This window comes from Coloeus monedula (assembly GCF_965178545.1).
Source record: "Coloeus monedula genome assembly, chromosome: 1".
NCBI lineage: Eukaryota > Metazoa > Chordata > Aves > Passeriformes > Corvidae > Coloeus > Coloeus monedula.
In genome coordinates, this window is record NC_138781.1 from 45,780,704 (window position 1) to 45,793,285 (window position 12,582).

Genomic DNA, 12,582 nt, shown 5'->3' on the forward strand with positions numbered 1-12,582 from the left:
TCTCTGTTACGTGGTCAGGGCCTTTGTCAGTCTGCTGAAAGCTGGATTTGCTGGTGTCAATAGGAATTGAGTTTATTCCTTTTCCTGGAACAGTAATGAGATCATCACATCAGCTTTGTGTTGTGATGTGATTAAGTTTGCACTGTGACTCAGTTACCTTGTCCTGGAGGACAAAGTTGTAAGATTGGTGGGCACAGGAGCAAAAGGCAGTATCTTGTGGCAGACATCCAGGTGCTCATTCTGCATCTGAAAACATTGTGTTTTTAAAAGAATACAATGTAAGAGTATGTAATCACTTCTTGTTTAACAAGAATCTCTCTGCCTGCATTTCTGTAACTGCTAACACTTAAATTATTGACCTAATCAGATTAAGCGTAAGGGCTGCTACATCTAATTTTAAGGCACACCTTGTTCATGGTAATTGTGCAACGGCAAATGCAAAACACTGATGTAATCAGCTGCACATCAGCAGAAGTGTCTGAGGAATTTTCGCTTGAAACCTCTAAAAGAAACAAACTGCTTTATTAAGTTACAAGTGTTTTATTTGTAACCTGTGCATATTTATTATGAATACCTCCATGTCATAATAGTGCTTTAAGATTTTTTTTTTCCCATAGTCAAAGTGAAAATGAGAGGGAAAAATGCCCAGCTCACAGCCTGATTAGATCATACTGAAAGCTCGTTCGTGGGTAGCTGGTTTGTACACAGTTCCATAGGACTGTCTCTTCAGCTGAAGTCAAGACTGCCAAAGTGATGATTCTGTAAGCCAGCTGTGAGATTCACTGCCTGATCTGCATGGGCAAAGTTTGTCAGAACCCTTGCATTCAATAGAGTAGTCTTTGGTCAGGGCTATCCATTCCTTGAACACTACCTTCACCCACGAGATAAAAGCAAAAATGTATAAAATACAAAAATGTATGTTCTTCTGCTCATACTGAAATACAACGTATTTTGCAATAACAAAAGCTTTGTCCCTGAAAGACTTAATCATGTAATTCAAGATTGAAGTTTAACTTGTCTCAGCAAGCATTTCATGGCAAAACAAACACGGCATCACAAAGCTGGTTAACATTCAGCCACAGCTGGACTCATATTTCTTAAATTTTTTCCCCTAGGACTTGCTCTGCACTTTTAGAGAAAAGTCACTTCCCTAATTTTTTCTCAGTAGACATTGACTTCTAGGCTGTTTGTTCAAGATAAGCATCAAAATGAGGATGCAAAGGTCAATCTCTGCTGTATTAAAGAGTTACAAAGAGAAATAGTCAGTCTGTCTTCCAGAGAATGCTCTCCCATCCAAATTAAATTGTTTACTTCCTATAGGATAAGTGTTTTCTTTGGAAATTCAGCAGGTTTTGTGTTTACAGGACTGACTCTGCCTTTGCTGTGGACTTCACTGAAAGTTTTCTTTTCAGCTTTCTACCTCTTTGTCTCCACTTTTTAATGACAAAGTGTGTGAGCTCGTGCTTAAGGCTCTGAGATGGTGGCTGCAGTGGAGTCTGCCCTGCATGGTCCACCACCACCTCTGCTTCACTGTCCTGCCTCTCTGCTGTTCCTGCTCCACAGATATGGAAACTCGTCTCAGCCCAGCATTTGTGCAGTCACACATTCATTGGCTGCTCCAGGTAAATTGGGAACCAGAGCAAGTGAGATTAAAACAGGGATCTTTTTCTCCCCTTTCTGCTTTGGGGACAGGAACAGTGGCAAAAAAAAATTGGAACAGACAGTCGGAACAGGCATTTTTTAATCTTTTTTTTTTTTTTTACTGTGGCAACTAAACCCAACAAAACCCCTTTGGACAGCATAACTGATGACATAACTAATCTCAATTAAAATATGTTTTATAAAAACAAGGATGCTTTAAGAAAAAATCCATCACAGTGCCACCAAGGCAAAGGAGTTGAAGAAGCTGTTGCTTGCTCAGTTGGAAATTAGTGCTACATTTCCTGAGATAACACAGCCACCTGTATGGGCTCCCCTCATGTTTTACAGCACCGACTAAAATAGATCACTGTAAATCACCAACAGTGGTGGTTCAAGCCAGGTCACTTAACACTGCCATTGAGTGAGTGCATATATGCGTAGGTTTCATATTCTAGCTGAGTAGTTGGTAATCTCTTGAACTGCTTTAGCTGAAGTGCTTGTGATTGCTTGACTCTTTATTTAATTGCATTATTTTAATTTAGCTAAAATTTGTTTAACTACACAATGGAGAAGATAAGCTGGAGTATCTATGGTAACAGTGCCAGACAGAGCTTTCTATGTGGAGAGGATGAACAATCTGAACAGATATTTTATAACTTCTACACTCATTTCTTGACACTGTGATATATTCCTCCTTGCCTTGTCCCACTTTGATGATCACAACTGATCATTTGTGTTGGGACAAAATTGTCCTTGCCATGGCCACAGCCTGCACAGACAGCCAGTCTTATTCCCCTCGTCCCATCTTCTGCCAAGTATTATGCAGAGGTTGTCATGCATTGCCCTTCTTCTTATACTGCCAGGGATGAGTTACCAGCTACTTGAGTTTTATCCTTAAATAAAATGAGTGTTGGTCTTTCCTGACTTCTTTTATTAACAGTAAAGCATCATGTTGTCATTCTTGCCACTAGTTAGAGATATCATGTTGGACTCATGGTCTTTGTATCTTTTTCTTCTATTGTTGATAGAAGACTGCCAGGTTAAAGATTGTGATCCTTTTTGCTCCCTAACATAATAAGAGCACTTCATGCATGTGTGGAAATGGCAGTTGATAAGAGAAGATGAAGGTGACTGCACAGCACTGTGTTGAAAGAAAAAGGTGATTTATCTTCTCTTTGCAAGTTTCTGCTGTAAATCATTTAACCTTGTCTTGAAGCCCATTTGTTTTTGCAGTCGCAGCAAAGAAACTCCACAGTGTTTCTATTCATCTGTATTTTGAAATACAACTATAAAGGGCAATAGGATGGTATTATGTTGGATATATCTTCAAGAATTTCTCTTATGCATAGGAGCTAAAACTCAATGAATTGAGAAAAGCTTAGGAAAGCTCCCCCAGGAACCTTTTCCTGTCAGTCCTTGATGAAACTGATAGTCAGCCAAATGTGAGTTGAGGCAGAGAAGAAAATTGATGTGAACTCATTGAATCAGTTTCTTGATGTCACTAAAACAGCCGGGCTAATAAATGATGAAGCGTGTGGAGGCCAAACACAACTTAATGAAAAGGCAAGTGTTGACAAAACCCAAAACCTAAAGGTACTGATGACTTGTGGTTATCTGCAGTGTGAGGTACAGTGAGGGAGGATGACCTCTGAAGTAGCTGTGAATGCTTACTCACAACTTGGCCTACTGAGCCATTCATTCTGCGTTAAGTATTATTATGTTTATTTGGAGTAAGCAGTGTAAGTCTGTAAGTATGTGTGTGTCTATGTTAAGGGCAGATTTGGACTGCATTTTGGTTGATGGTTGTTTTCACAACTAACATTTTTCAGTCAATCAGCAGCAGCTGCTCTTTAATGACACTGATGGGTATGGGGAAATCAAAAATTGGATCTGTTCTTGATTTTGGAGAGCACCAAGAATGAGAAGTGTTTATTCCAGTGGCTGACACATTGCAGACTCAAGTTCCTGGGGAAAGCTACTTACCCATTTGTTTGGAACATGTTTGCTTTCTGAGATATACACCCAGCGAGTATCACTGTGCTGGTATTTGGCTACTGGGAGCCCAGTATGGTTATGAGTAGGTACAGGAGCTGTCTAAAAAATAATACTGCCATGGTCAGCAGTGAGAAATAGGCTCTCTTCACACAGACAGATGTTTGGCTATGGGTTGTGTAGTGAAACTTGCAGTTCTGAAACCTGCAACCTGTTTATTCAATTCATAATTCAAGGCCAGTGTAATTCCCCAATGACTATCACTGTTGTTTTTGTTATGGAGTCCTAATTCGTTGTTTCTGTGGGCCCAAAAGTATTGCTGGACTCATTTGGTGTTTCAGTGCACTGTAATTTTACACAGTGCAATACTGTTGAGATTGCCAAGCTGTGTCATCTGTTGGGCTCATCACTATTACTTCCTTTTGACCTCCTCTGTGTAATTACACATGGATGACTGACTTGCTGCTGTAAAGATACATAAATGCAACTGGACTTGTTAAATGAAAACCAGACCAAAATGATTCTCTCTGAGGTCAGTGAGAACCAACAAGGTAGCTGTTTGCTCTCTACCAGGCAGCCAGAGCCATCTGTCACATGACAATAAGCAAGCATCAGTTTCAGAAGTCCATTTGTTTTTATGACAGTTTTTACAATTTTATGGAAATTGAACCATTATATAAAGCATAATTTTCTTCAGAAATTGGTGTTTTATAGACTTATATCCCTGTTCAGTCATTTACATTCCTAGTTGCATTTTACATGAACCATAAATATACTGATCCTTTTTTGCCCCAATAACAAAAATCTTCAGAGCATTTTTCTGGCAGGGGGGAGGAGTGGTTTTGTTTTTCTCCTGTATATGCAAGACTATCTGCATTTCGTACTTAAGGAAAACCTCAGCGTGTCTGAGTTTCATGTGTCCCTGGAAATCAAGTCTGCAGGGGATACAAAGGAACTAAGTTTGATACTTCAATATTTAGCTCAAAATCATAGTTCAGAATGATTTTTCTAATGAGATTTTGCTACTCTTTTTTTTCCTTATGAATGAGTTTTTCATAATCTGTGTTAGTTCTTAATTTATCATATTCCTGCTTTTTTTGGCATAGTGAATCTAAATCATTAAGCCAACTTGTAGAGATGTGTGGTTGTTGGAGTCTTGTGTTCAGGTCCAGATTATGGCAAATGTGAGCATGAGCCATCTAATTTAGTTTCATCCTCCATGGAAGTTGATCAATGCTATATCAAGGTTCTGCTCAGGGACAGTTAGGGCATACTAGGTCAGACTTGAATTGCACAGACAACTTGGACAGCATCTGTTCACATCACTCTGCTTTCATCAAGGTATAGTAGTCTTTTATCTTTATGAGGAGCTTTTTGAAGCAGGACAAGGAACAATGTCAAGCTGTAGGTATCATTTTTTTGGAGGCTGTATGCATTAAACTTCAAATTCCTCAGTTAACTGAGACTTCTTGGCTGTTCCTGGGGGTTTGCCCAGTTCACCTGAGCATTGCTGCGTGGCTGCTCAAGGGTTTGTGTCCTTAGACGTAAGAACATTTATTAAATTAGTAATTGCTTGGTTGCTTGCATACTTCTCCTGTATGGTAATTGCCATTTAAAGGTCAGCACTTTCCAATATGTTCTGGATGTCATTGGCTTTCCTAATAGTGAGAAGATGAGTTTTCTGTGGTAATGATTCTTACCCTTACAAGTGCGCAAATGCTAGAAATTATTTGAATTGTCAAAGCATGTGTGGTGGGCTGACACCAGCTGGATGCCAGGTGCCCACCATGCTGCTTTATCACTCCCCAGCTGGACAGGGGAGAGAAAATAAGATGGAAAACCAGTCATTGTTTGAGATAAGGCAGTTCACTAAAGCAAAAGCAAAGGTTTGCATGCACACAAATATGTCAGTGAAAGATCTCGATTCAGCTGTACTGGATGAACATGAAAAGAACACGTACATTAAAGTAAAGAAGGTCATCCCTAACCCATGGAGCACATCAATGAGAGTTTGATGTAACTCAAAAAAAACCTTTGCAGTTAGGTTATTTTGTGATTTTACTGGGAGACATAAGGGTTGACGATGTTGAAATTCAAGGATCTCATTCACAGATTGTATTATTAGGCCATAAAAGAGTGTCACTGGAAATCAACATTTAATAAGTATTGGGAGTTACTTGTCAGAAGCTATTTTAGGAGAAAATCTGATTAAGAGAGAGACTATGAAGGATATTTGAACATGAGAGATTCAGAGAATTATGAACTTGAGGGAAAATCTGTGTGTTGTTTTAGTGTTTGTTCATAACTGTTTTTAGTTTGTTTTGCTCCAGGACAACCAGGAACCTCTATAACAGCTCCTAAAGGAAAATATAAATGTAAGATCTGAACTGTGGTAATAAAAAATTCTTCCAGTGGATTTCCCTGTTTCTTTTGTAAGGAGGAAGTCACAAGAGACTACCAGGGTGAGGTGTACCTGGGAGCTGGTGGTCTCACCAGGTCCAGCAAGGTGAGGATAGGCAGCTTGGAAGCTGTGGGCAGAGGGATCAAGGGCTCACAAGTTTTCTGTAAGCTTAGTATGTGGCCTGGTTTTGCTAAAGCTGATACCTGAGGCTGGCTGGGATCATTGTTTGGACAGAGCAAAACTGGTCTGAAGTGGTACCTTAGGGAGTCGTTGGCATGCAGGTGACAGATGAACCTGTGTGTGCAGATGAGATCACCAGCAGCAGGATGGCAAGTGCTTATTTCCAATGTCATATAGATGTTGGGCTGGCTTCTGAGTATGCATAACTTGTCAACACTGCAGCCCTATGTGGAAGTCTCCTGTAGCACCTTTGAGCCATGTTTTGGCAGACAGACCTGCAGTTTACTTTTGCTAATAAAGCTGTTGTGGTCAGCTGGTTATATAATGGATGTAAAGAAGTTGCCCTATCCAGTTCTGTGAAGTCAAATATTTTAAACTCACTCATTAAAGAGGGTGGAAACTGCAGTAATGGGTATTTTCTACATTATAGAGACATTTCTGAAAGCAAGCTGAGAACACAACTTGCAATGAAACCAAACTTTAAAAATCAAACAAGAGAGAGAGCGCCTTCTGTTCAATAATTACCCTGCAGTTTTACAAATCTTCTCTTATGTTCAGACAATGCCCCTTAGAGTTGGTAATTTTACAGTTTTGCAACAATCACAGAGCATGCATCTGTGTGCAAAATGTGTATGCTGAAGGGCAGAGAATAGCCTCAAAGTGAATAGGTGTCAAGAAACATTCAAAATCAATTAACAATTATCTATTGTGTGGGAGACATTCCTTGTCTCTCTGTGAGTAGTCCTTCAGCCAGTGTGGCACTCAGACTGCCGGGAAACCGGGATGGTTCCAAGTTATCCGTAGGAATGGCTTTGAACTTAGAATAAACCTCCACATACATACACAAATTAGAAGAAAACAAAACACCTCAAATGAAATCTTGGCCTTATCAAAATCAAAAGGTGTTTGTTGACTTCCGTAGAACAAGAATTTTAGCCATAAAGAGGGGGGAAAAAAAGATTCTTGAACTCTAAAATCAGAGCTAAGCTGTCTGATGTAGTGTGGGGTGGTTTTTTTTTGGTCACAGATACCTGCTTGTTTTCACATGTATTTGCAGGATCTGAAGGCCACAAAGTCTTTGAAATCATGTGTCTGCAATCCCTGACTGCAATATACTTGCCAAAGCACACCTGGAACACTCATGCTTTTGTAAGTTTCATTTCTTGTTTTTATGGTCCAGCAGCATTGCTCAGGCCTGTTCAAATGACTTGGCAATTAGTAACATAAATATAACTTGTCCAACTTGATTTGTTCTTCCCACACACACATTTTGTCTCTCTCCAGCTGGAACCATGTGTAGAGAGAAGAGTAGGAAGGAGGCAATGACCAGGAAGGTTTTTACCCTTTTAGAAAGAACAAGCTCTCCTACACTATGGAGAGCAAAAATAACTTTTGGCCATTCTAGTGAGCGCACTGTCCTCAGATGTTCCTCTGCTACACCAGCACAGGCTGGCAGGAGTTACCATTAATTTTCATTAAACAACCTGTAAGTTGGCTGCACCTTAGTGCTTTAGGGGGTCCTACCCCACAGACCTGCTGAGAGCACGTGTAACCAATGTCAGATTAAACACCTAACAAAAGACCACTGTATGTATCTGGGATATTTGTTGCTGGTTTTAGTTGTTTTGCTTTTATATTTAAAAAAATTGCTGCCACAGATATAAAATTGCCTTAATAGCTGGAGTGCTTCCCTGGTAAATGGGAGTTCATGTTTAACTTCGCCTACCTGGAGAGCCATGATGCCTGTTGCCTCCCTGCCAAGTCCCCATGTCATTCACTCCCTGTGTGGGAACCATCCAAACCTCCTGGCCTCTCCCCACCCAGTGGAAACTGTGCTGCAGCAACAAAATGTGGCCTTCACTTGCCTAGAAAAGGGGAGAGGACTACAGCCTGGGAGCCCACAGCCTGCTGTGGGGGCACTGGGAAAAGACATTGTGACTGTACTGTCTGGACCATGAGCTTTCACTGGCTGTGTTAGCAACCTGAGCTCCAGAGACAAGAGTGAATTTGGGTAACCTCATTCTCAACAGGAGGTTTCCATGGCGTTTGGCAGCGGCACTCCGCATGCACTGTGCAGGTATCTGGGTGCCTGCTTGGGATTCCTCTTTGGGGGCTGACATCATCACAGCCTCTACTTTATAGGCTCCAAATGCTTTACTGGGTCTGGCCCTTCGTTACGCAAATGTAGGGCTACATTACTTTGTAAGAGTGTGTGTGCAGGCCTACAGAAGTGACAGACCCACCTGATTCGTCGTGAGAAATGATGAGTTCATTTATTATATTTCCTTTGGGCACTGCCAGCTTAGTGCATATGTTTGGAGAGCAATTTATAATGAAATAAACACGTTTCGTAAGTCCACAGCCGATGGATCTGTTAGTTTAAGTTCACCCAAATGAGTCCCTGGTTGCAGTATTTGCTTGGTTATTGTGCTCCTGCTTTGAGAAGGAATGGCTGCATATTTCTGGCCACGTCATGAGTTGTGAATGACAAGCCAAGTGACATGATTTATTTGATTACTGCAGTGCTTGTGAATAGTTCAGCACTGACAGCCTGGGAGGAAAAGTACCATTAAATGCCCTGGGATAGGCATAAGATGGGTCACAACACTAAAAGGTTTTCCCCTCCAGCCCAGGCATTGTGCCTCATTTCTGAAGTTACTATCCCATTGACTTATTTGCTGGGCTGTCACATCAGCTATAGCAATGTTTTTAACACCACTATATTTCGTGACATTTGTTCCTTAAAAAATGGGAATAAGGTCACACTAAGCAGCTGTGAATAGCCATCAACTTTCAGTCACCACCAGCCTCTCTGACATTTGAAACAGCAGCTTTGGTTGGGGATGAAAGGCTCTGTGTCCTACTGACAGTGCCTTAAGCCAGTCAAAGGTGGAAGTAGGAATGAGAAGTCTGAGATGCATATTTAAAATTGCAGGAACAGCACTTATTATGAAGACATTACTTGAAATAGTGTCTAGAGGGCAGTAGGAGTGTACTTAATTCTTAAATGTTTTTTAGTCTGAAAACTTAATTTTGATATTATATTTCATATCCTACATAGGGTCCCAGTTAGTCCATAGAAGAAATATATTGATGGTTGTTTTTACTGCAGTATTAGCTGAAGGTACAAGTTCCAGTTACAGAAAAGCTTCCAACAAGGGATAAGTGATACTTTATTCACAGCATGTGTCAATATTCAGGTAACGCTGACATTGGACCTATGAGTGTCTGGTAGTTCTGATAAATCAACCCGCAGCAGCTTCTGCCTTACCCACGTGGCTGCTCTTAGCCTGTGCCAGTAAAGTTGAGCAAGAACTGAGTACCTGTAATTAGCTTAATTATATTAAATTTTTATGAAAAAGTAAGGAAGCACCACTTTATGAGGTTAAAATATGTATGTTTGGGAAAGAGAAAGAAACAGTTTGTGAGAAAGAGGTACAGTTTGACGTGTGTTGCTTGTATCTGTGTATACAGACATGGTAGTAGCTTAAAGAAAAGAATCTGTCGTGCGTGCAAATGGTGAACGTCTCCAGCAGTTGTTTATTTGAGAAGATGATACTTGAAGGTGCAGCTGATAATGCTCCCAAGACCTTTCTTCAACCAAGAAAAGGTTTTTCAAATAAAGAGCTCCTTATTTTTGCATTATTTCCCAGTTTACTTCACAGACATTAAGTTTATGGTTCACTTGAAACCTCAACAAAGAATTTCTTAAAAATGGCGAGAGAGCAGTTTAATGCCTAGGTCCTTTATCTCCATTGTAAATTTCGAAATGTGACTTACAACTAATCAGAGAAAGCAGTTCAGCATTATGAAACCAACCTTAACAGGGGTAATTGTCCCTGGTTTTTTTGCACTTTCTTGAAATTTGAATTGCAAAAATCTCTTCTTAGAACAAGAATGCAAAACTCCTCAGTTTATTAGTGAAGTCGATATTCCAGTGGAAATGTTTTATATGATAACTTTTCCTTCACTCATCTTCAGCAGCACCATAATACCTGAACAGTTTTCTTGAATTTTAGGAAATACTGATTGTTATATATGAACTACTGTATTCCTTACGGCTCACCCTTGTTTAATAGGATAGAAGAGAGCAGAGCTGCTGAATGGTTGTAGGCTTAATAAAGAAAAGTAATTTTGAAATTCTTTTTAAATTGCAGTGAGTGTACAACTAAACTGAGATTTAATTACATTGTTAATTGAAGGAATTGCTATTGATTATGTCATTGAATCTGTGTTGCAGCCAGCCCTAACAAACAGCAATATTACAAGAGATCATTAAACTAGTTGTTAAAACGCCAAATGAATGAGAACTAGAACTGGTGTGGATAAAAGGGGCAGAAATGGTGGGTAGAAGAAAAAGATAACAAAGTGAAAAATACATTAATTTCTCAAATTTTGGTGAATGGTGGTTTTATGTCCTGTCATAGTTTATTATAATCTATGGAACAAAAGGAAGATGAGACTGAAACAGTTTTTAAATAAGAAACATGAGTAAAGTTTCATCTTGAAAGTGAACAGTGATTCAGATAATACTTCTCACAGTCTCCTGTGAAGCATGATGTAATCTGTCATATGCAAGAGACCTTACAGTTGCTCAGGGAGCAATCAGATCTACTCAGACTGAGGTAAAGGGCAAATAAGTGCCAGTGATCAGAGAAGTAAGAGCATGGGAGTGCTGACAGAAACCATAGGCAGCTGTGGCTGAGCTGGCTCTTGGGTGCTGGCAGCTCACCCTATATTCAGCCCTCAATTTTCCTGCTACTACAGAGTTGGTCCCCTCCCAGGCCCATGGAGTGAGTGCCTGGTGGTGGATAGCTTCCATTTTTCTGGACAATGGTGACAAAGAGCTGGTGGGGAAGCCCCAGCTGCCCATGTAAATCTGTGCAGCCCCGTTTGGTCTGGGTGAGTTCTGTGTGAGCACAGGTGGCACTGCCAACTGGACAGGTTGGTTCTTCACCAACACCCCTTGGTTTGTATGAAGCTGGTAGTTGGCACTCTCAAGAAAATACATTCTAAATTTGGGTTATACTTAATTTAGATGGACTGAAGGCAGCTCATGCTGATCCTTTCCCTCCTTATGCTACCACTTTTACTGCTGAAAGGATCTTACTGAAGCATTTTGTTAGCCTGGGGAGTAGCCCCTCTGGATGGATGCCATGGGAGCCCATTGCTTGTGGCTGAAAGCTGCTCTGCATGGTGAAGTCTAACAGGGAGGTGGTGTAGATGATCTCATGGGTGTTTCTGTTTCAGTCTTTTACAATTTCTGTGCATATAAAGCCATTTTAATCCTTTCTATTCAAATGCATTGTATGCACAGAAATGCAGCATGGGCAGGCTTATAGTCAGACCTGGTGACTCATTTGGGCTGTTGTTTGAAATAAATCATTTTAGAATTAAACTTTTTTCTTCATACCAGATTTTATAGTTGAGCATGTTTTGAATGTTTTCTGTATGATGCCATTGACTATTTTGTGAGGAGACTGTGAGGGTTGTACAAATGTCAGCACCCAAAAGTTAGGATGTTGTAGAATGAGAGATATCTGTAGCCTTTATTTGACCTGGTGGTTTTATGGAGCATGATTCAGTCCTAGCGACCTTCCTTCCCTGTGACCTCTCAGCTTTTTAAAGTGTGCAGAATGAACAAGGGGCATGAATGTGGAAAGTGCAAGGAATGTGGCAGTGGCTGGTGAGCTGCAGGAGTTGCAGGGAGATGTTTGGTAGAGGCATGAGCACTCTTTACGAACAGAAAGCAATGTCTTGTGATGAAAGTACTTTTCTCCTGTACTGCTCCTATTACATGTTGTGTTGTTCTCACATTCAGAACCCAGATTACAAAACATTTTCTGTGTCTAGCAGGTAACAAATAGAGAATAGTGGATTTCTGAAATGTAAACTGAAAGAATCAGATATAAACCTCAAGAGAGTAAAAGGGTTTAATGATCTGTAGTCAGGATTTACCGATGATTTTTGCTCAGGTAATGGCATCACTGGGTTTTTTCCAACATACAGGATATGTTTTAGTTTACTTCAGGCAGGTCCCGGTTCCCTGTAACTGCCAAACTACAGGATGTTACAATTACAGATGCAGTGACACTGTTGTTGCAGAATCACTGCTGATAAATTATGGTGGGATGGCAGCTGTAAATACAGCTTCTGTTGTGATTTAAGAGGAGGATGTGAAGGCGTATTGCCCAGATGCTGGATCAATGGTAAATAGGGCCAGCCGCAGCATGCTAAAGCTTACAAGTCCTTGCCAGGTTTTGGGATTAGAAGTCATAGTTTCAAGCATTAACTCCTCCAGTATCCAAATAATCAGCTGCTCTGCTCCTCCCCTTTCCCTTTCTCTTCAGCCAAGATTTATTTACCTT

The 12,582-nt window shown here is 40.4% G+C and overlaps 1 protein-coding gene across 1 annotated transcript in view; it reads left to right on the plus strand.

Annotated features, from left to right (window-relative positions):
- Positions 1-12,582, plus strand: part of ULK4 (unc-51 like kinase 4) — a gene marked incomplete at both ends in the record, with an annotated part of 221,246 nt that overhangs the window by 204,711 nt on the left and 3,953 nt on the right. The window lies entirely within an intron of this gene.